The 21,578-nt window shown below is 49.2% G+C and overlaps 2 long non-coding RNA genes across 2 annotated transcripts in view; one reads left to right on the forward strand and one right to left on the reverse strand.

The window, feature by feature from the left end:
• Positions 1 to 18,416, forward strand: part of LOC135319756 (uncharacterized) — a 129,253-nt gene extending 110,837 nt beyond the window's left edge. Inside the window, exon 7 of the long non-coding RNA XR_010378612.1 lies at positions 17,412 to 18,416. This is a non-coding gene — a long non-coding RNA (uncharacterized LOC135319756). The remainder of the gene's footprint in view (positions 1 to 17,411) is intronic.
• LOC135319757 (uncharacterized) overlaps positions 15,578 to 21,578 on the reverse strand; it is a 32,814-nt gene continuing 26,813 nt past the window's right edge. The window contains exon 3 of the long non-coding RNA XR_010378613.1: positions 15,578 to 16,292. This is a non-coding gene — a long non-coding RNA (uncharacterized LOC135319757). The remainder of the gene's footprint in view (positions 16,293 to 21,578) is intronic.

Genomic DNA, 21,578 nt, shown 5'->3' on the forward strand with positions numbered 1-21,578 from the left:
TACTGATCTTAGCTGCCCTTTCCTCCATCAGTATTCATTCTGTGTGCACTCTGAGCCTGATGTCCCAGGTACATGACACTGGAGGGTCACATTACTTCTCAAAGGATTATTGAGATGATGATGGTGGTGATGGTGGTGATGATGATGGTGGTGATGATGGTGATGATGATGGTGTGATGGTGATGATGATGGTGGTGATGATGGTGATGATGATGGTGGTGATGATGATGGTGGTGATGGTGGTGGTGATGATGGTGGTGATGGTGGTGGTAGTGATGGTGGTGATGACGATAGTGGTGATGGTGGTGGTGATGGTGGTGGTGATGTTGGTGGTGATGGTGATGATGGTGATTATAGTGACATCCTTGCACTCCATGCATGACACAAGTGCTCACAAATGCTCAGTTTCTCTCCTCACTCTGTTTTTGCCTATAACATCTATTGCTGGGCACCAGGACGATGACTGTGCAATTTTAGGTCAACTTAAACTCTCACGACAACCCTATGAGCTAACTTCTAATCTTACCCTATTTCACAGGTGTAGGCACTGAGGCACAGGGTAATTTTCCCAAGGTCATAAGGATACTGGATTGAGAAATCAGAATTTAAAACTGGCAGGGACTGTCTCCAAAGCCCAAGCTTTTAACCACTAAGTTTTTTTCCTTCCCTGTAACTCACACGAGTGATGCTGTGGCTGAGCTTCTCGGCTGCAAGTTCCCTTCGACCTTCCTGGATAAGCACTTCTCGCGCTGCAGAGATGGGAAACATTAGTGAGTGTGCGATTTCCCAGCTTCCCTCGGGGTTGGCGTCGGCATATAACCCAACATGGTTCCTGGCTGTCAGCCCCTCAGCCCCTTGGAATTTCCTGAGTAGTAAGAGCAATGGGAGCATCTCTTGTTATAATATTTGGTTTTTCTCCTCGGTTCCTGAAATCCCTTCCGTGCCGTAAATGTGAACTGGCTCTTATTATTCATAATAAGCCCCTTCCAGTATCTACAGGGTTTATGTCACTGAGGTGACTTTCGAAATCCCTTGAAGATGGGGGCTGGTTGCCAAGGAAACCAAACACGAAGAGAGGGTTGGCACTTTCAGTCCCACCCCCTGACGTCCTGGGAAGGGGGCGGGGCTGGAGGTTGACTCAATCACCAATGCCCAATGATTTATTCACTCATACCTGCATAATGAACCCTCTGTAAGAACCCAAAGGCATAGGGTTTGAAGAGCTTCCAGGTTGGGGAACCAGAATTTGTCCGCATACCACCATGCCGGGTCCCAAAACTCCACAAGGACAGAAGCTCCTTTGTTTTGGACCTCGCCCTGCGTATCTCTGTCTCTGGCTGTTGACTTCTAGCCTTTAATATCCTTTGTAATAAACCAGGAATCCAGTGAGCAGACTGAGTTCTGTGAGCCGTCCTGGCAGATGAGTTGCACCCAAGGGGTAGGGGTAGGATCCCCTGCTTTATAGACAGATGACCTGGACTTGCAATGGTGCCTGAGGTGCGCTGGGGGTGTCTTGTAGGACTGAGCCCTTCCTGTGGCGCCATCTCCGGGTCAACAGCGTCAGAACTGAGCTGAACTGTGAGACACCCAGCTGGCGCGTAAGCATTGGGTTGGGTGTGTGGGGAAGGCCTCCGCGCACTGGAGCTGGTCGTCAGTGATGCTCTCTGCATAATCCTCCTGTCCTCTCCTCTGTCCAGTCCTGAAGCCCCTCACGCTTAACAGTCCAGGGGTCTAGTCCTAACCCTGACGGTCCCTCTACGCCCTGTGAGCACCGTATCATGTTTTTATCAACCCATCTTCAAATTTTCAAAATTTGTACCAGAGATTTCTTGCTTGGGGTGTCAGTTTTCTGCTCACCTCTCTTTGACCACAACAGGGACATAGATGTTCAACTGCAAACCACAGCAACACTCCTGTGAACGTCAAGTGCAAGTTCTTTCCACCCTGTGCTAAGTGCTCTAAAGCCTTTGTTATGTATCAGTCAGCTCTATAAAGGTGTGAGATTTGCATCTGAATCCTTTCAGAGCTCTGAATCAAAGCAATGTGCATTTTACAATCTTTTAAATCACCCTGGACGTTGGCAAAAATCATGATTGTTCCAGCTCTAAACGGCTTCTCTGTAAATGGTTGGAACAAAACATAGTCGTACCACAGAATAAAATCAAAGTGCACATAATCCGGGGCGTTTGAGGCCATTTCTGTGGCAAGATGCAGGGAACAGCGTCAAATATCTCCTCTCGCAAGTCTGCACCGAAAACCTTGAGTTTGACTGAAAGCACGATTTCGTCTCCTCACGTGCTCAGTCTTTTTTTCGGGTTGCTGAATTCGGCCATGTTTCCTATATGAATCCTCGCCCTAAATATTATGTGATCTGCAGACAAATCATTGATTTTTAATTATGTAAATGATCGCTAACACTTTCTGCACATTTCTTCCTCCATCTGCTCCCAAACTGGGTTCTTACCCCTTTGGAGTGGCCGCCCCTCTCTCCCCCCTCTTCTTCTCCAAGTCTGTGGAATCACACCTTTTGTCCTTTGCGTTAGCCCTTAAACGCGTTGGTCTTACCTTCTTGCGGTTTAGGGGGAGCTCTCACTTTGGGTGGAGCTGGATGAGTGGTACCACGAAAAAGGTCACGGGCCCCCATCCCTTCCCCGCCACGCACAGGCGGTGCGACCCGGTGCCGATGGTCCCGCTGCTGTGGGGCTTGGTGTCCGCATGTATAAAATGGGGCGTGGTGACTCATTGGTAGGGCTGTTGTGAAGATCAGTTGAAACAAATTCCAGTTGTACGTGGAAGACACACACATTTATTCCGCTGGAGGAAGGGAGGCATGGACAGAGAGTGGACGTATCAACACGGTTCTGTCAGAGGAAGGAAGGCAGAGGGATGCCTGGGGTGTGGGCGCAGGGAGGAAATCGGTGCGTGCAGAGGGCAGCCAGCTAGAGCTCGTCTGCTCTAGACTCTCAGGAAAGGTCTGGAAGGAGAGGTGCCGGCCCCTTGAGAGGAAGCGTGGAGCTAATGAGGAAGTGGGTTGGACGGTGAGGACCCGCATCCCTTCTGCTGTCCTCGTTACCTGGGAGCCTGCCCTCTGCCCCGGGGGAGGTGATGGGAGACGGACAGGGGAGCCTGGCTCGGGTGAGCTGGTCCCTGCCGCACGGGCTGGAGGGGCTTGGATGAAACAAGACATGAGCAAGCCTCCCGCAGATGGACTGGGAGGGTGAGAGGGCCTCTCTGCTCAAGACTGGCAGATGGGGCGGGATGTCCCTCCTTCGCCCACGAGCGCAGCTGTGTTGAGAGGCAGCTGGACTTGGAGACGAGCTGCCAGCGGAGGGCCTGGACTTGAATCTGCACTTCGCGGCTGCGAGACCCCGGGCCAGCCATTCAGCGTGTCTGCACCTCAGCTTCCTGGTCTGTAAACGGGCAGAACCCTCGTGCCAACTGCACAGGACTGTGGCGAGGGTGACAGGAGGCGATGGAGGGCGGAGGGCTTTAGAGCAGGGCTGCACAGAGGGGGTCCTGCTGAAGTGTCTGCAGCAAATCATCATGTTGTTTTCCAGGACACACACCGACACACACACACACTCCTCTAGAAATGTGTTTTCCATTTATATTTTCCTGATCATGACCTAAATTTTCTTGGCATTTCCCACGATGCCCCTAAATGGTCCTTAGATATTTTTCTGAGACTCCCCAAATCATTTCCTGATTTAAGTGGAAACAATGTGCACGTATGAATCGTAAGATTCCGCTTCTGTTCCTCCCATTCAGACTGTGAACGCTCCTCAGCTCAGCGCTCCCCCTTGACATTTGCAACTCGGAAGATTTAAGCATCGTCTGCAGACTTAAACGTTTCATTAAAAAAAAAAAAGATCTCTCTCCTCCAGACAATTTTAAATATTAAGTAATGCTAATCCAGAATCAGATCGGACGGTGATTCATTACCCAGAGGTATTCTTTTTGCTTCCTGCTAAAAAAAAAAACAATAATTATTTCCTGCTGACAAAATACTGTTTCTGATCCCAAGATCTCGAATGCGATGAGCATGTCTGGGTGTCAAACGTTGTCAGAGTGTTCTTGAATAAAAGCTAAATTAATGAGCTCATTTAACTCTATATTTTCTACCTGCTCTTGTCTGGAATAAATGGGCAATTTGCATGTGATATTTAATAAAAGCCAGTGTCCCCTTGTTGGTGTCTTGTCGTGAGTGGTACCATCTCAGCGTAACGAGTAGGGGCAGCTGGGTACATAGTTCACGGGCTCTCGCTGGGTTGAGGCGATCGGTAACCAGGGGGCAGAGGCACCCGAGACCCCCTTGATCAGTGTTTCTCTGGGGATGGAATCTCTTTGGAGGACGCATTTCTGCCTGGCTGTAATTTCAGCCCTGCTTCCCCTGATGTCCAGAAGCTGTAAATCATTCCAAGCCGCTGTACATCTATTTACAGGAACTGAGTGTCAACAGTGTGTAAGATGCTATTAGAGACTTTAAATGACCTCATTAAATCATGGAGGAAGCCTTAATCGGCGGCCCTCCTCCCCAGTTTACAGTTGAGGGTGTGATGATTCAGGACACCGAGGCTGGTTTTAGAGTCACACGTTAAGCCTCAGAGCTGGGATTGGAACCCAAGTCGATCTCATGATGAGGTCTTCACTCTCCCTCCACATCACTGTCATCACCTGATTCCTGCAGAAGTCGTGGGTCTCAGTGACGCTGTAAAATCCACAAGATGCATCCACCTGCCAGCGGACTTCAGAGTTATTTCCATGTCTTGGCTACAGGCAAACACATGCAGTGGAATATTATTCAGCCTGGAAAAGGGAAATCTCACCATTTGTGACAACATGGATGGACCTGCGAGGCATTATGTTATGTGAAATAAGCTTTGTGGGGATTTTTTTCTAAATAAATGCCTTTGCCAAAATACAGTTTTATTTTGAAAGTCATTTGAAAGACAGTGGGTAAGGGAGGACACCTAAGATTGAACGGCTGTATAAATCAGACTCGTGGTCTTTCTAACCGATGGTCTTCATTGTGCCCCAAAGTTGCTTTCTTTAGCAATTCCTATTTGCAGATTCCTGGAGAAGGGATCTTTTCCCAGAAGCCATCTGCATTTTTATTTGTAGGGTAGAGCTTTATTTCCAAAAAAACAGTGCGCTACTTGGTGATGGGTAATTTTTTTTTTAAATGTCAAGGGAGACCTAATTTGTTCATTCAAGTGAAGTGGGCTCCACCAGGGGCGAAGAGGAAAGGTTCTCTAGGATTTGCTTATCATTTGGCTGCAAACAGAAATCCACACGTGGAAATGGCCCCAGCACCTCCATCACAGCGCTCTCAAAGCCTCCTGGCTTCATTGGGCCAAACTGGGGCTGATTATTCACAAAGCAAAGTTGGCTTCCATGCTGGGGAGGAGCAAAGAAATTGCAGCTGCTGCCAGAGGAGGAGGCGTTGTCTGTGAGAAATCAGGACCCTTGGCTGCTCCCGTTCACAGCTAGGAAATCAGCCTCAGTGCTTGCCTTTGCTGATGTCCTGGCCGCGAGGCACGCCAGCGCGGAGCAGGGGAGCGGGCACACCTGCGGCCTCTCCCGGCCAGCGCACCCGGAGAGCGCCCGGCCAAGGGCATGGCGCGGACCTCCCTGAGGCGGGCAGCCCTTGGCTTGGCTTTCTCTGTAATTTTGGACGGTGTCCCCTTGTTTTACAGAATGATGGGGTTTGGCGTAATAAAGTCGGCTTGTATCAGTGACATGTGATTAAAAAGTGACAACTCTGAAACATACATCCCATAAACGGAATCCACCTACCCCTGGAGTTTGTCTGTTTTGTTTTTCCTGATCCCTGGTTCCAGCTCAGAGGTGTGAAGAAATACCAGTGCCTGGGACCCACCCCCGGAAGCACAGACTCAAGTTTTCCCGAACGAGACCCAGCCGTCCGGACCGTGAAACCACCACCGCCTAAGGCACAGAAGCCTTCCCGGGTGGGCCGAAGGCGCGGGCAAGGGTGAGACCCACAGGCCGGCTGCGGGGCCGCTTGCCCTGCGAGAGTCTTTGCGTGGATTAGCGTCTATGTCAGGGCAGTCTCAGGTCCCAGCGGGATGCGGAGGATTTCCCCCATGACAAAGTGTGCTGACAACGGCAGAAATCCTTAGGAAGGAAGGAAACAAACAAGCCTCCAGGTACTGGGTGCAGGTGTCGTCTGTCACTGACCAGCCAGCGTCCCACCTGGGCTGTGCTGCGTGGCCTCAGTTGTGCGTGCTCTCCTGTCCTTCACGCCTGGGAGCTGGGGGCTTGTGTACCGTCGGTGCTAAGGAATGGTTTCCAGGCACGGCCGCGGCCCGGGAGGGTGAGCTGTGACGCGGGGCTGAGTTTAACCAGGGGAAACATAAGATGCTTCGTGGGAAGGGCTGCCGTCCCCGTCGTGCACATGCCGCTGCCTCAGTCTGACAACCTCGCACAGGGATGCGGGGCAGAAATGGAGGTTGTGTTACCGTCTTTGAGATAAAATGATGAGTCATAGACTTTTAAATACCCACGTAGTGACGTTGGGGACTTGTCAAGTCTGCAAATGCCTCTAAGTTATGCATTTGGCTTCACGGGAGCTGGGTGCCTGAAGGCAAGAGTTCACCCTTTCTTTTTTTTTTAATTGAAGGATAGTTGATTTACAAGATGATGTTAGTTTTAGGGTGTACAGCAAAGTGATTCAGTTACACGCACGTGTGTGTGTGTGTGTATGTGTATGTTCTTTTTCAGATTCTTTTCCATTATGGGTTATATTGTACACAGTTCCCTGTGCTCTACAGAGGGACCTTGTAGTTTATTCATTTTTATAGACAGCAGTGTGTATCTGCTAATCCCAAACTCCTAGCTTTCCCTTCCCCACCACTTCTTTCCCCTTTGGAAACTGCAGTGTGTTTCTGGTTTGGAAATAAGTTCATTTGTGTCCTTTTTCTCTAGGTTCTACATATAAGAGGTATCATATGGTATTTTTTTCCGTCTGACGTACCTCACTTCACATGATCAGCTCTAGGTCCATCCATGTCGCTGCAAATGTCAGGATTTCATTCTGTCTAATGACTGAGTAGTGTTCCATCGTGTGTGTATGTATCACATCTGCTTTGTCCAGTCGTCTGTCAGTGGATGTTTAGGCGGCTTCCCTGTCTTGGCTGCTGCAAACAGCACTGCTGTGAACATTGGGGTGCGTGAGTCCTTTCGAGCTACAGTTTTCTCCGGATACATGCCCAGGAGTGGGGTTGCTAGATCATAGGGTAAGTCTATTTTTAGTTTTTCAAGGAACCTCCATACTGTTCTCCACAGTGGCTGCACCCGTTTACATTCCCACCAGCAGTGCAGGAGGGCTCCCTGTTCTCCACAGCCTCTCCAGCATTTATTATTTGCAGACTTTTTAATGACGGCCATTCTGACAGGTGTGAGGTGATACCTCACTGTGGTTTTGACCTGCATTTCTCTGATGGTTAGCGATGTTGAGCATCTTTTCACGTGCCTGTTGGCCACCGGGATGTCTTCTTTGGAGAGATTCTATTTAGGTCTTCTGCCCACCCGTTTTTGTTTCTTTTTTATATTAAGCTGTATGAGTTATGTGTGTATTCTGGAAATTAATCCCTTGTCAGCCTCATCATTTGCGAATAAGAGTCCACTCTTCTTGCTCACTAAGCGTCTACTTAGAGTCGCTCGTGACTTTATAGAGTCCGAGTTGTTAGTGACCGACAATCCAGATTTACCTGGAAATGAAAGCTTTCCCAGGTTGCAGGCTTTCCAGTGCGAAGACCATGCCATTTACAGTCAAATCAGGATGGTTGGTGACCCTAACCCTGCAAATCATTTTCTTTAATAGGTAAGCCCGCAAATGCACGTGAACCCTAAGTGTGTGCTCGCTGCCCCCGAACCTGTGAGTTGAAACTCTAAGACAGTTGTCTGTGGCAGCTTGCCCCCAAGCATTCTAGATTTGTCCAAATGATGCCAAAACACCTCGCTCCCTCTGCTCTGCACTTTTTCATGGTGGATCCTTTCATTTACTCTTTTAAGATCCTACTCAGAGCCAAAGAACCTATTCCATGTGTTTTAAAAACTGGCAAGAGGTGGGTGGTGTGGAGTCCATAGATGGCGTGCAGAGGCTGGCCCCAGAAAGTCTGGATGGACACCCTGCAGAAATATTCTCTGCAACTTCGCTAAGACCGATGAAGAGACACCTTTAGCTAGAAGTGTTAGCCTTTGGTTCCTTGTCCGGCACCTCTGAGCATCTGTGCATGAAGCAAACCTCATAAGAAAGCCATTAGGACTAAGTCGATCAACACTGCATCCATTATTCATCCATGATACCCACTGAAGTGAAGGATCTATCATTCTGACGGCTTAGTAGCGAGGGAGGGAGAACAACCAGGACCATTCTGGTGGGGTCTCGCGGCCGGGCTGGGCGACCTGCAGGTAGTCCTTACAAGGCGGGGAACGGGTCAGGGCTAGTTTGGGACGGGTGGGCACAGGAACGGCCAGGTCTTGCAGAGAGCCTTGACGGGAGAAAACGGTAAATCACGGAAAGCGGGCTGTTTTTGGTTTGTTTGCAGCTTTATTCCGACTCAGGTATTCCTTGGAGCGAGAAGACAAACCGTGTGTGCTTGCTTGCTCCGAGTAGAAAATGTGCCGAGCCTTGTTTAATGCACAAACAGGACGGTATCCTGGTTTTCGTTCTCAGATATTTTAATATTGATTTTGCGGGCTGTCATAGACCTCCTGTTTTGTTTTGTTTTGTTTTGTTTTGTTTTCCTCTGGCAGATTCTCTCTCTTGAGAAATATTAAGCCCCATCTTGGTGGGACCATTAACGTAGATAATGACGCCCGCCCCTGCAGGTGGGGAGGCTGATCTGGCTGAGCAAGTCAGACTCGGCCCGGAATTTGATTTGGAAGCAATATCCAAGGACGAAAAATGGCGGTGGGAGATTTTTCCAGTTGTTGAAGATTAACCGTTCATTCCTGCCACCTGCCTCCCCTGAAATGACCTTGTGCGTGGTGATTTTTGAGACTTTCCCTTCACACACTCTCCTATCATTTCAAATTTGTTCTTTTTTTTTTTTTTTTTTTTTGGAGTTGTCTCAGGGAGCCAGAATTTATCCCTGTTGGATTTAATGCCCCCCCCCAAAAAAAAGATGATTTGATGCATCTAACAATTATTTACAAAAATATTACTTTCTGCCCAGCCTGTACCTGGTCCCAATCTGTCACGCCAGTGAGTGAATGCCTCAGAAAACCAAGCTGGAGAATGATTTACCTAAACCATCTAAGCAACTTCCTTTCCCAGAGGCGGGAGAGAAGCTTCTTTTCATTCGGAAATATTTTTCTTTTCTGTTTTGTTTTCTTTGTTCAGCCCCCGGATTGAATGCCTGCCACGTGCCAGGCACTGCTTTAGGGACTGGGAATGCAGTCAACAGAACCCCTGCCGCCTTCATGGAGTGAGTGGTCCAGGGGCTGCAGACGGTGAACAGGGGGACATCGGACATGTCAAATAGCAATGGGAGGTAAAGAGAGAGAGAGAGAGTGGGATAAAGGTCGCCGGGCAGTGAGGCGGAGGGCCGCTGAGCTCCCAGCTTGGGCCAAGGATGACGTCGTGGAAGGGTGACTCTGAACAATGCTTTGGAGGTTGTGAAGGAGCCACCAGGCCCTCGGGGGTCAAGGCAGAGAGGACGGTGTGCCGAACAGCCCCGGGGCAAGGGCGTGACTGGCACGTTTGAGGGGCAGCAAGGCCAACGTGACTGGTAAGGGCTGAATTCAGAGAGGGGACATGCAGGTCTTCCAGCCCTGCCTGTCTGTGTAAGGACTTTGTCTTTTACTTGCAGCAAAATGCAGCCACTGCATGACATGGTGGATTTCCATTTAAAAAACCCCATTCATCTGGCTGCTGTATTATTAAAAGGCTGAAGCAGGGGCAAGGATTTTTAAAGAAAGGGAACTGCATACGAGACTGTATCATAAGCCAGGTGAGGGAGCGTGGTGGTGAGGACAGGAGGCGATAAGCGGCTGGAGGTGTCCAGAAGTTGTTAGGTTTGGAGTATGTTTTTGCTGAAAGACCCAGCAGGATTTGCTCCTGGGTTGGATGTGAAGTGGGAGAAACAGAGAGACGTCGAGGATGAGCCTGAGGTCTCTGCCCTGAGTCACAAGAAAGATGAAGACATTTGCTGGCATGGGGGGAATCAGTGTTGGGGTGGTTCGGTGCGGGGGGAAAGCTAGAACTCAGCTTTGGACATGAAGTGCGAGACGTCTGCTCGCATCCAAGACCAAGATGTTCAGTAAACAGCTGGGTATGGAGTATGGAGTGCGCGGTCGAGACGTTAGCTGGGAATAAAAGAATCCGCTGGCAGCCAAAATAGGTGATTTGAAGCCCTGGTCCAAGGGTGGAGATCTGGGGCATCTCGATATGTCAGGGAACGTGAGATGCAGAAAACAAGACTAGGAAACTGAGAAGTGGGCAGTGAGTTAGAATCAAAGTGACTGATGCCCTTGAAACCACGCGATGGAGGTTTCTCAAGAAGGAGGAGCCACTGCCTGGGTTCAGTGTTGTTCAGAGGTCACGTCAATGCCATAGTAGCTTCTTCAGCCACGTGGCCACCCAAACAGACACCGTGGCCACCAGCATGTGGAGAAAGTCTGATACGCGTGGGAAAACCAGTGGTGGGGGGGGCGCACGCCCTTGGCTCCCCAACAACTAGCCAGGCCGCAGTGCTTATAACTGGCTCCCGGGACCTCAGCGGCATCAGCGCTGGGCTTTGCCTGGCTGAAACAGTGCTTTTCTTCTGAAATAAGTTCAGGAAAACACGGAGCTGAGCGTAGCCTTGAAGCTCTATGAGGTCCTCCGGGCAAGACCGGCAGCCTTCGTCAGGAAATGTCAGTGTGAGTCTCTGGCTCCTCCTGACAGTCCTCGGTTTACCAGATCGACCTCGGTCGTAATACCACTGTTCCAACAAAGTGCTCGTTTCCAAGAAAATAAAGAAATACGGCAGAATCCGGGGTGGCGGGGGGTGGGGGGGGCCGGCCAAACGAGGCTTCGGGCACCCAGCTCAGCCTTGGAAAACACTCCGCCCCTCAGGCGCTGTAATTTGTAAGCAAAACTGTGACCAAACAGGTTTTAAAACATGAGCAATAAAATTGCTTTAACTTTAGGAGAGGTTACAGTGTCATCATGACCGCTAACAACATTTACACTGCAAAAAAAAAAAAAGTTTTTTTTTCCCCGGATGGAAACATTTCTAGCTAAGTATGCAGACGAAACACTAGAATTAGAATATCAATCGTTCTGGGAGCCTTAATGGAGATGTGGATGGAGACTATGAGCAACAGCGCTGAGGACATTCAATGGGAGGCGGTTAACGCTGGTACCATTCGACCCCAGTGGCCAAAACCTAACTCCCTCCCTCCAGGTGCAACGCAGCAGCAAGTTCAAACACAGCCCCTGAAACATCGTTGCCGAAAGACATGAACTTGAACTGATCAAGCCTCCAAATTCTTCGGCGAATAGATGACAGGGAGGAAGGGGGGAAACTTACAGGTTACAAGACTCTTCCGAGACATGCCAACTAAATGTAAATGCAATGTGGTTCTTTTTGCTTTTGCTATTTTTTTGCATCCTGATTCAGACAAACCAGCTATAATAAAAGACATTTGGAGACAATCAGTAAATTTCAGAATACTGCCTGAATACTAGATAACATTAAAGAATTTCATTAATGTTAGAATCATAATAACATTGTAATTGTGCCCCCAAAAGTCATTATTTGTTAGCTTTTTATGCAAAGGCATTTGTTACTGAAAAACGATTGGTGTCTGTCATTTGTTTTGAAATACACCCGAAAAGAAAATGAGATTACTCACGAGCGGGTAATTGGTGCGATAATAAGCCTGTAGACATTCATCCCGTTTTCATCTCTACTTTTTATTATTTCCACCATAAAAAGTCTTAACATGCATAAAAAGAAAATCGTAAAATATTCTGTGTCCACGTCTAGTGCTCTCTAGCCTTACCCGGGTTTGTTTTTCTTCTAATCACTTTATTTCCCTCCTATAAAGTAAATTTTTTCCCCCTCCAGAACGTGAGCTCGTGGAGGTGGTCTTTATCTGATTTGTTGGTGGGTGGGTCGACCTCCGGTACCTAGAACAGGGTCCGGGGCACACTGGGAGCTTGATGAACGCCCTGATTGTTCAATGAGGTGATGATAAAATAAAACAAAATTAAATAAATCATAATAATAACAATGAAATAAAGTTAAAAAATAAGCGAGTGCTCTCGCTCGGTGGAACACGAGTCCGAGTCCGGGGGGTAGCAACGCTACACTTCACGCCTCCCTCGCAGACACTCACAAGGCGCGTGAACACGTCCGTGCCGCTTGGAAAGCTCGCCGTAAAGAATCTTGCTCATTTTTGAAGAATCCCCATATTTCATTATCACACGAACCCCCTCCCAGGATTTGTCGCCACAGACGACCCTGCCGAGGACGCTGGCTGCCGGAGTGAAAGGGACACTGTGGGGAGTTACGCAGTGAGAACCAAGCTCGGAATGCACTTCAGTCTGGAAGGCGCAGGTGGAGAGGGGGCCAGGGACGGGGGGACCACAGGAGCCCGAGCCTCGTTCTTTTCTCTCCACCCGCACATTTTGAGATGATTCAACCTCCACCTGCCTTCAGGAGCGATGCGGAGGGGAGCTCAGGGCCGGAGCGGCGGCAAGGAGAATCCTCCCTGAAAAGCCACACTGACGCTTCGCGGGGAGGCTGGGGGGCAACCCACGTCGCCAAAGAGGCACCCTGACACCGCAGCCGCCCGCCGGGGCGTGGGTTCGCGGCACGCTTTCGGGTGGCCACCCGGGCCGGCAGCGTGTCTCCGAAGCTCACCCCAGGACGGTGCGATCAGAAGCCTCTCGCGTTTCTGCCTCACTTAGAAATACCTAAAAATGTTTCCAGAAATGGCTGATTTGGAATTTTTTCTGTTCCCCAGCCTCCAACTGTGTCGAAGCCACTTACACTTCAGCGTGTAGAGAACTCAGCTGGCGGGGGGGAGGGGGGGGGGAGCCAGAAGAGGAAAAACAAAAGTGTGTGTGTGTGTGTGTGTGTGTGTAAGCACATATAAAGAATATATATCTAATCTAATATATATTAGATATATAATATAATATATAATATACCATTATATAATCTAACATATATAATATTGTATATAATCTAATATATAATATATATTCTTCATATATATAATAATGTATATTAGAATATTGAAGACTTTTTATTTTTATTTTTTACTTTTTATTTTTTTAATAGAGGTATTGGGGATTGAACCCAGGACCGTGTGCGTGCTAAGCACGTGCTCTACCACTGAGCTCTACCCACCCCCGAAAAAAGTATATTTTTTAAAAAAATCCGAACCTGATAAGAGCAGAAAGCGAAGTCCTTCACAACTGGACTAGCCTAGTCCCGCTGAAAACACCGTGATTTGAACAAATTCAGTACATTCTCCACTGCTGCCTGTTTTAAAACAGGTCTGAAGGTGAACTGAGCTCAGTGAACCATAAAAATCTAAATCCCCACTGCTGAGGAAATTAAACAGAAGGGCCCTAAGGCACGAAGCGAAGGCGAGCGTTTTTACGGTGGGTGAGGAAGGACTGGGGAAAGCCACGCCAGCACCCATCGTCCCCGCCACGGAGCAGAGCGCACTTTCCGTTTGAAGGAGCTGGGGTGAGCGGTGCAACTTACAACGTGAGGGGGAGCTACCAGGCTCCCCTCAAACCATCTTCTCTCAGCTTGTAGGACGCCCGCCTTCCCAGAGGGCGCGCACCCCCCCTGAGCAAGGACATGTGGCGGTAAAGACAGGATGCCCTGCCCCCCCCCCAGCCCCCCAGCATCGCTCGTCAAGCACCGGACGTCCTCGGGTCACCTTTACAGCCTAGACGACTTCCAGCCTGGACCATTCGTAGGAGCGCAATTTTTCTTCCCGGGAAGTAAACCTAATTGATCTATTTTCCAGTGTGTCACCTCAGTCCTGCAGGAACCCGTGAAACTAAATTAAAACCTATGTTTCGCATTTTGGAGGAGAAGGTAGTCGTGTCTGTAGTAAAATTAATGAGGGCCGCGGCCCCAGCCACCAGCTTCAATTTCTTCAAGGCAGCGGGAACACCCTGTCCAAGGTGCCAAGGGAGAAGATGCTGTTTGAGCCCGCGACCGTGTGTTAAGCTTTAGTAACATTTTGTTTGGAAACGAACAGCGCTGGTCCCGTCTGATTTGAATCTTCATGTTCATTACTTCCTTTCATTTCAAAGATGATTATCTTGTAATAGCAACCCTTGCATAACGCTTACTGTTTCCCGGGCACGGCTCTGACAGCCTTACACCTGCCCACTTACTCAATTCTCTGACCAGCCCTACGAGATAAATATTGCAGTGATCCCTTTTTTTTTTACAGACCAGGAAACTGAGGCTCAGAGACGCGAAACCACTTGCCCAGTTACACAGTCAGTAAGGGTCAGCTTCAGGATGTCATCTGAAGCACGTCAGCTGGGGGCTGTGTTTTTAACTCTGCGGCAATGACCTGGGGCACTTTAAACACATCCCGTGCCCAAGCTCAGTTCAGAACAAGTAGTTGAGAGAACCTGCCTGGGGGAGATTGTAGTGGAAGGACATGGAGACAAAGAAAGCTCTATCACTCTAACTGAGGTGAGGGCGGGCACTCAGGGAAATCAGTTAACTTCGGTAAGCCTCAGTAGTCCTCATCTGTACAACGGGACAGTCCTGGCGCTCACCCGGCGAGGCTGTTGTGAGCATTACAAGGTAGGGTGGCCACTGGTCCTGATTCACTCAGACTGAGCAGGGGGACGGGACCTGAGACTTTATCTCTTAAACTGAACAGGCGAGGATTCGTGCGTGATCATAAAATAACCTAATGCCACCGCATCGATGCACATTTCCCCCCAAGCACTCGTGAGCAGGCAGGAAGCAGCAGTTATGAAGTTAATCTTTTCTATACACCTCTTTTGCTTGAAAGCCATCCCACATCGAAGGGCTTTTTACGGCAAGAATGAGCAGGCGTGTTTGAAGGTCAGTGGAAAGCCAAGGTGACTGGACCACATAAAGCAAGAGGTCGCTATGGGCAATTGCAGGGGTGAGGAAAGTAATGGACAGACAGAGAACAATACAGCGGGACAGAGATTCAATCTGGCCACAGTGAGTGATCCTCACCCCTGAGAGTTTCAGGTGGGAAGAGGGCCGGAGAAAGGCCCCCGTCTTTTGTGCGCTTGGAGGCTGTGGAGCTGGCCTCCTCTGATATAGTCTGGTGCCCTCCTCATCTGCAGGGCCAGCACATGGAGGTGAGGGAACAGAGGGGCCGGGTGGGCGGCAGTGGTCAGGGAAGGCTGCCTGGAGGAGGAGAAAATGGAGAGAGCACAGTGGGGCCCGGAGGGAGGGGAACAATCTCTTACAAGCCTCCTTTAGCAACAGGCGGTCCTATTCTCCCAACCAGTCACCACGCTGGAATTTTAACTCAGATGACTTTGTTGGGAACTGAAATTTCTATTGTTTAGAGTTTAGTTATTTTGCTCACTTATTTTTACGTTGCAGCTCGTGTCGTAGGAAAACATTTCATAGTTAACTATATGTAGTATGCATGATGATTCTTTTCAAGTCAATTTGCTTTTTCCCTTTTCCCTGATTCCAAAGAACTGATTACACCGAAAAATGTCAATACAGTTATTTTTCGAGCTTATGCGTCCATTTTCAAATATCTGCCGAGTGCCAGACACAATGCTGCATCCCAGCAGCCTAAGGGCCCCCAGAAAACACCTGCATCTGAATGAGCTGCTCATTGTGGGGGACCCATGGGGCATCTCAGTGAGAGGGTGTCAGAAAAAGCCTGTTAGTGGGGTTTGGGTTGGTGTTGGGTGATTTGAGGAGAGTTCAAAGAAGCAGGAATTTGCTCCGGACAGGATGCTGCCAGCAAGTGGGGGTGATTCATGACTGGGCATTCTTCTCAGGCTTCTCTGGGAGGAGGGCAGAGCAGAGCCAGGCCACCCCTGACGTTGGTAAAGTGGCCACAGTTACTCGTTTCAGCCGCAGAGCGAGATGCCTGCGGCCTGTGGCGCGGCGAGGGTGTGCGTTTGTCCGTGTTTGGACAAGATTACGGAGTGGTTGTGGCAGGATCCGTCCTGGTGGCTGGGTGGGCTTCCCTGATGTCCATGTCCTGTGACCGTCTGTGTTTCACAGGAGGGCACCAGCGCCGAGCTGAGGTGCCAGGGGCCACTCTTCTGTTTTCTCGCTGGGATACTACAAAAAATGAAACGAAATGAAATGAAATGAGATGGAATGGAATGGAATGGGTTGAAATGAAATAGTAAAGTAAAAGAAAATAAAATCTGGGCTACTACAGAAAATAAAATTAAGTAAAATAATACAATATAAAATGAAGTAAATTAAAAAAAAATGATAACATAAGGTAAAATAAAATAAAATAATTAAATGAAATTTAAAATAAGCCCCTCATTGATTTTACAATCAGAAACCAAGGATTGGCATTAGGCAAACAGTTAGTCACATAACCAACTGATTCCTTAATCTTGTGATAAGTCCAGTGAAGAATAATTTAACAGCAGTCCATATGAAGGATGTCAGGTCTGTCTGGGGGGAGAGGGTGGAGTGGAGGAAGTGAACAGATCTCTCAGGGGTTGAGAAGAATCTAGGCCCATGTGTATTTTGTTCCTGTTTGTATACTGAAAAATGAAGAAAGCAGAGACAGATTTTGTCGTGGTTTAAGGCTGACAAGTTACATTGATTCTGCACTCAGGTATGACGCCTGCCTTTGAGATCAGGACAAGCGCCCACACTGGAAGCCCTGTGTGGGCACGAGGCCTGGGTCAGGCGCCCCTTTAATCACACTCTTGGTTCCCAGGGAGCCCCGGGGACATGCTCGCGGCAGTGTCACCTGTCAGGGTGAGACGTTTTGAGCAAGCAGATGTCAGCTTCCAGTGAAAGCAGAATATAGAAGAAATAAGTCACTGTTAAGCTAACACTGTGGCGTCTGCCTCATCTGGAAAATAGAGGGCGTTGCTCCTTTAAATATCCGTGTAGGATTGATTCCTGGATGAACTGAAAGGCGCTGGGGTCGCCTCTTCCTTGTAACCCGCCGAGGGTGAAGGGGAATGAATGTCCACGCCATTAGCACTTTCCTGCGGAGCATCGTTCCTTCCTGCCACCGGGCATGCCAGTTTCAGGAGTGACCCTGGAATCAGTTAACAGCGAATTATTTATCCTAGAAAGGGCTGCAAAGGCTTTCCCAGCTGCTGTTTCACAGAAGACGTCTTGTTCTTTACAAATGTGGCTCCAGGCGTGAAGGTAAGTGACCAAATCCATCATCAGAATGAAAGGGGTTTTCTTTCCCTTTTCCAGGTACCAAGACCTGCTCACCCACAGGCTCCCTCAGCTCGCCCTTGGGAGGTTGAACTGTCAGTCATCGCTGAGCGATGTTAGGCTGTGGATCTGCTGGACGGGGACCCTTCGCTGCCGTGGGGCTGGACCTGGTTAAACGCAGACACACATGAGGAACGTTCTTTCATCACAAATGGAGCCGTTCTCAGAGTCGGCTGTGGGTTAGAAGTTACAGGGTCCCGCCCTTCAAGGACCCACCCCCTCCCCTTCCGCTCCAAAGTGCTGGTTAGAAACATTACCCACTTTTGCTGTAACCAAAACAAAAGCTCACCAGCAAGGCAGAATCACAACACCTTCCAAAGAACTTGGCTGAGGCTCTCCGGAGCTTTCCCTCTGTTGCCCTCCGCATCCAGACCAACCCGTGCAGGGTCCCAGTTCCTCTCCGAAGGTCTTCCCTTCCCCGGGAGCCACCAGCCAGTGGGTACATTAACTGGGGGAAAGACGTTCCGTAAATGCTACTGTGCTGGCTACATTCAGAAGACAGGCGTTCACCTCTTGAGGAGTCTTCCGGGAACGTGAAGCGGGAGTCGGATCGGAGAATTCCTGGAGGAGCCAGGGAGACGCCCAGAATCGAAGTCTGGGTGGCATTTAGTTTGCTGACAGCCCCAGGGTGGGGTCTTTGTCAAGCATTACGTCCCATCTTTTCCAGGCACCGAGGGGCGGTGGCGGGTGAAGCCCCTCTGCGTCCCCCACGTATAACCCTGTTAAACAGGATGATCGAGGTTTTCTGCTGCTTCCTCTGCTGTGTCATTTTGGTGAGAGAGAGAGAAGGCAAGGAGAACTAAGCCACAGGTAATGCGTTCCCGGTGGGTGTGCGTGTTTTCAGGTCTGAGAACAAACGCGCACCTCTTTGGGAAAGCCACCACCGCACGGGCGCACACGCTCCCTTACGCACGTCCGTGGGAAGAGCCACGCCGACGACAGCGTGCACCTCCGAAGGCGGCCGTGAGAAGCTCTGCCGGGCTGGGCCCTGGCTCATGGGTCGTCTTCCACCTGCGAGTTTCGAGCTGCGGCGAGGCGAGCGCGGGGGGCAGCAGCCTGCAGGTGAGTCGCACGCGGGCTTAGCGCGCCGCCCTCCTTGTCACATTGTTACAAGGGCTGCCTTCCCTTTTGCAGCACGTTTCCTGGAAGCGCCGTGCTGTGGGCGCAGCCGTCCGCCTCGTCGTCCCCGAGGCATACATGCTCCACCCATCACTTCCCAGGCATCGGTGCCCGGTGGTGCGGTGTTCGTTCTCCACCTGCCCCAGCGTAGCTTTCGTCCGCTGGAGCCATTTCCCCCAGACGAGTCTGTCAGTGCCGCACCCGTGGGCCCGTCCGCACGGGTCCAGACGGTTACTGGGGGCTCCCCGGAGAGACGCACCTAGGAGAAGCACCCCTAAACCCAGAGGACTGGCCCACTTGTGTACAGCAGCGTGGACACACCCCAGAGGGGGTCAGGCTTCCTGGAGACCCTGCATCGGCAGGTCTGAAATGACGCTGCCCCCACCCCCCACCCCGAATGTTAGAATCCAGGTCGCGGCCAGGCGGAGGGCAGAACTTGGGAGCGGCTTTGCTTTCTTATTATCTGCTCGCTGTATTTATCTCTTGATTCTTGCCCTTAGTGAAACAAGACGGTTTATATATGCGTGATTGGAAACTCAAAGAATGCTGACTTCTGTTTGTTTGTTTGAGTTTTAGCCATAGAGCAGAAAAAAATCATAGGCTGAGAATAAAGAAATATCAAATGGTAGCTACTTACCATGTGATCTTTGTCAATAACAATAATAGTTGTAGTAGTAATAGATATAATATTACTGCTGCTAATAATGATTATTATTATGTACCTAAGGTCTACCACGTACCAGACAAGGTGCTAAGACATTTGCAGTCATCGTCTCATTCAGCCATTGCAACAACCTTACGAGGAGTGCGCTATTGTCGCCCCATTGTGCAGATGAGGAAACTGAGGCTCAGCCAAAAGAAGCAGTGGGCTCAGAGCCATGCACTGAGAAGGGAATAGAGCAGAGGTTTTAAATTCAGGTGTGTTCTCTGCTTCTCGACAGTAGGGCGTGTATATTCTGCCTGACCTGTGCCTGTCTTGTTAGTGTCTCTTGTATCAACCCCAGTTAAAACCATCAGAAATATTCCACTTGCCATATTCCCCCTAAGGGTTCAGTAAGACTCCTTATTAATTTTTATTTAACACAGTGGAGCATTTAGCCAACTTCCAGTCCTATGTTCCAATTCTTTCAGCCTCAGAGAAATGATTACAAAGCTTAAACGCCTCCCTGTCTTCATTACCGTCTGGGAGTTCAGCCAAATAATGTCCTTGGGGCTGAGAAAGAAGGGGAGCTGGCAGTTCTTGTTTCTTTGTTTATTTCTGAGCGAGAACAATGCGACCATTTCTTCAAGGAATATGTGCATCCTCAGGGGAGAGGAAGGGAGGGAGGACCTAAGAAAGAGAGAAAGAGGAGGGATGGGGGGAGGGCCGGGGGAAGAAGGTGCCAGGGAGAGAGACCGGCAGGTGCAGAGGTGGAGGTGGGGATGGGATGGGATGGAGGAACAAGGTGTAATGGAGGAGCGTGGTGTCCGGTGTGGCTGGAGTCCAGGGGGTGGAGGACGAGCCATGGGAAATGGGTCCAAGGAGGCAGATGGGACCACATCACCTAGGGTCCTGTAGGTTACCGAAAGGATGTTGGATCTGGTGCTCAGGGTGATGAGAAGCCATTTGCGAGATACTGAACAGAAAAGCAGCATCACCTGATTTGTATCTTAAAAAATGGCTCTAGCCACATCCCCCATCCCCCATCCCTCTCCCCTCGTGTCTGGGATTGAGAGACAGAAACTAGTACGTATAAAATAGATACACAACAAGGATATACTGTGGGGCACAAGGAATTACAGCCATTTTCTTGAAATAACTTTTAATGGAGTGTAATCTGTAAAAATACTGAATCACTGTGCTGCGCACCTGCAATTAATGGAATATTGTAAATCAACTGTCCCTTCAATGAAAAAAAAAATAAAATGGATTTTAAACATTGCTCGAGCTCTTCTGTTTGAGAAGAGGCACTAGAAGATGAAAATGAAATCCTGGAGGTCCCGGGACGGGATCGTGGCAAGGACCTTGACAGAAGGTGGTGCCTGTACCTGGGTGGCAGCAGTGAAGATGGTGAGACCATTTCAGAGTCAGGATATGTTTTGAAGGTAGACGTGATGACAGAAGAAGGGAGCTGTGATTCACTGAGATGGAAGCGCAGGGCCATTCGCTTCCAGAAGGAGATCTAGGTGACCCTCAGTTTGTGACAACTTTATAGATACAACCCCAAAGGAACTATCCCTGGAAGAAAGAATTAGTAAGCTGCACTTCATTAAAATTAAAAATTTCCATCCTGCAGAAGACACTCTCAAGAGGATGAAAAGACAAGCCACACACTTGGAGAAAATATTTGCAAAAGACGCATCTGATGAAGAACAGTTACCTTTAATACACAGAACATACTTAAAACTCGACAGCAAGAAAACAGACCACCCAATTTAAAAGGGGAACAAGGATATTAACAGGCATCTTTTCAAAGATAATACACAGATGGAAAATAAGCACATGAAAAGATGCTCCACGTTGTACGTCATCAGAGAAACGCAAATTAAAACAACAGCGAGATACTTCTACACAGAATTCGAATGGCCAGAATCTGGAGCACTGACGCCAGATGCTGGTGAGGCTGTGAAGCAACAGGAGCTCTCAGTCACCGACGGTGGGAAGGCAGAACGGTCCAGCCGCCGTGCAAGACTGCGTGGCAGTTTCCTACAAAACTAAACGTCCTCTAACCGTGCAGCCGGGCACCTGTCCTCCTTCCTGCTTACCCAGAGGGATTGAAAACTTGACATCCGCACAAAAACCTGCACACAGCTGTTGACAGCAGCTTTATTCTGTCCAAACCCACAGAATGAACAACATTAAGAGGGAACCCTGGGGATAAACTGTGTGTTCGAGGCTTGCAGATACTGAACTACTAAATATAAAATAGATAAACAATGAGTTTCTGCTGCAGAGCACAGGGAACTGTGTTTAATATCTTGTAGCAACCTATAATGGAAAAGACTATGAAAAGGAATATACGTGTGTACACGGATGACTGAACTGTT

Source organism: Camelus dromedarius, chromosome 31, assembly GCF_036321535.1.
Source record: "Camelus dromedarius isolate mCamDro1 chromosome 31, mCamDro1.pat, whole genome shotgun sequence".
In the NCBI taxonomy this organism is placed as follows: Eukaryota; Metazoa; Chordata; class Mammalia; order Artiodactyla; family Camelidae; genus Camelus; species Camelus dromedarius.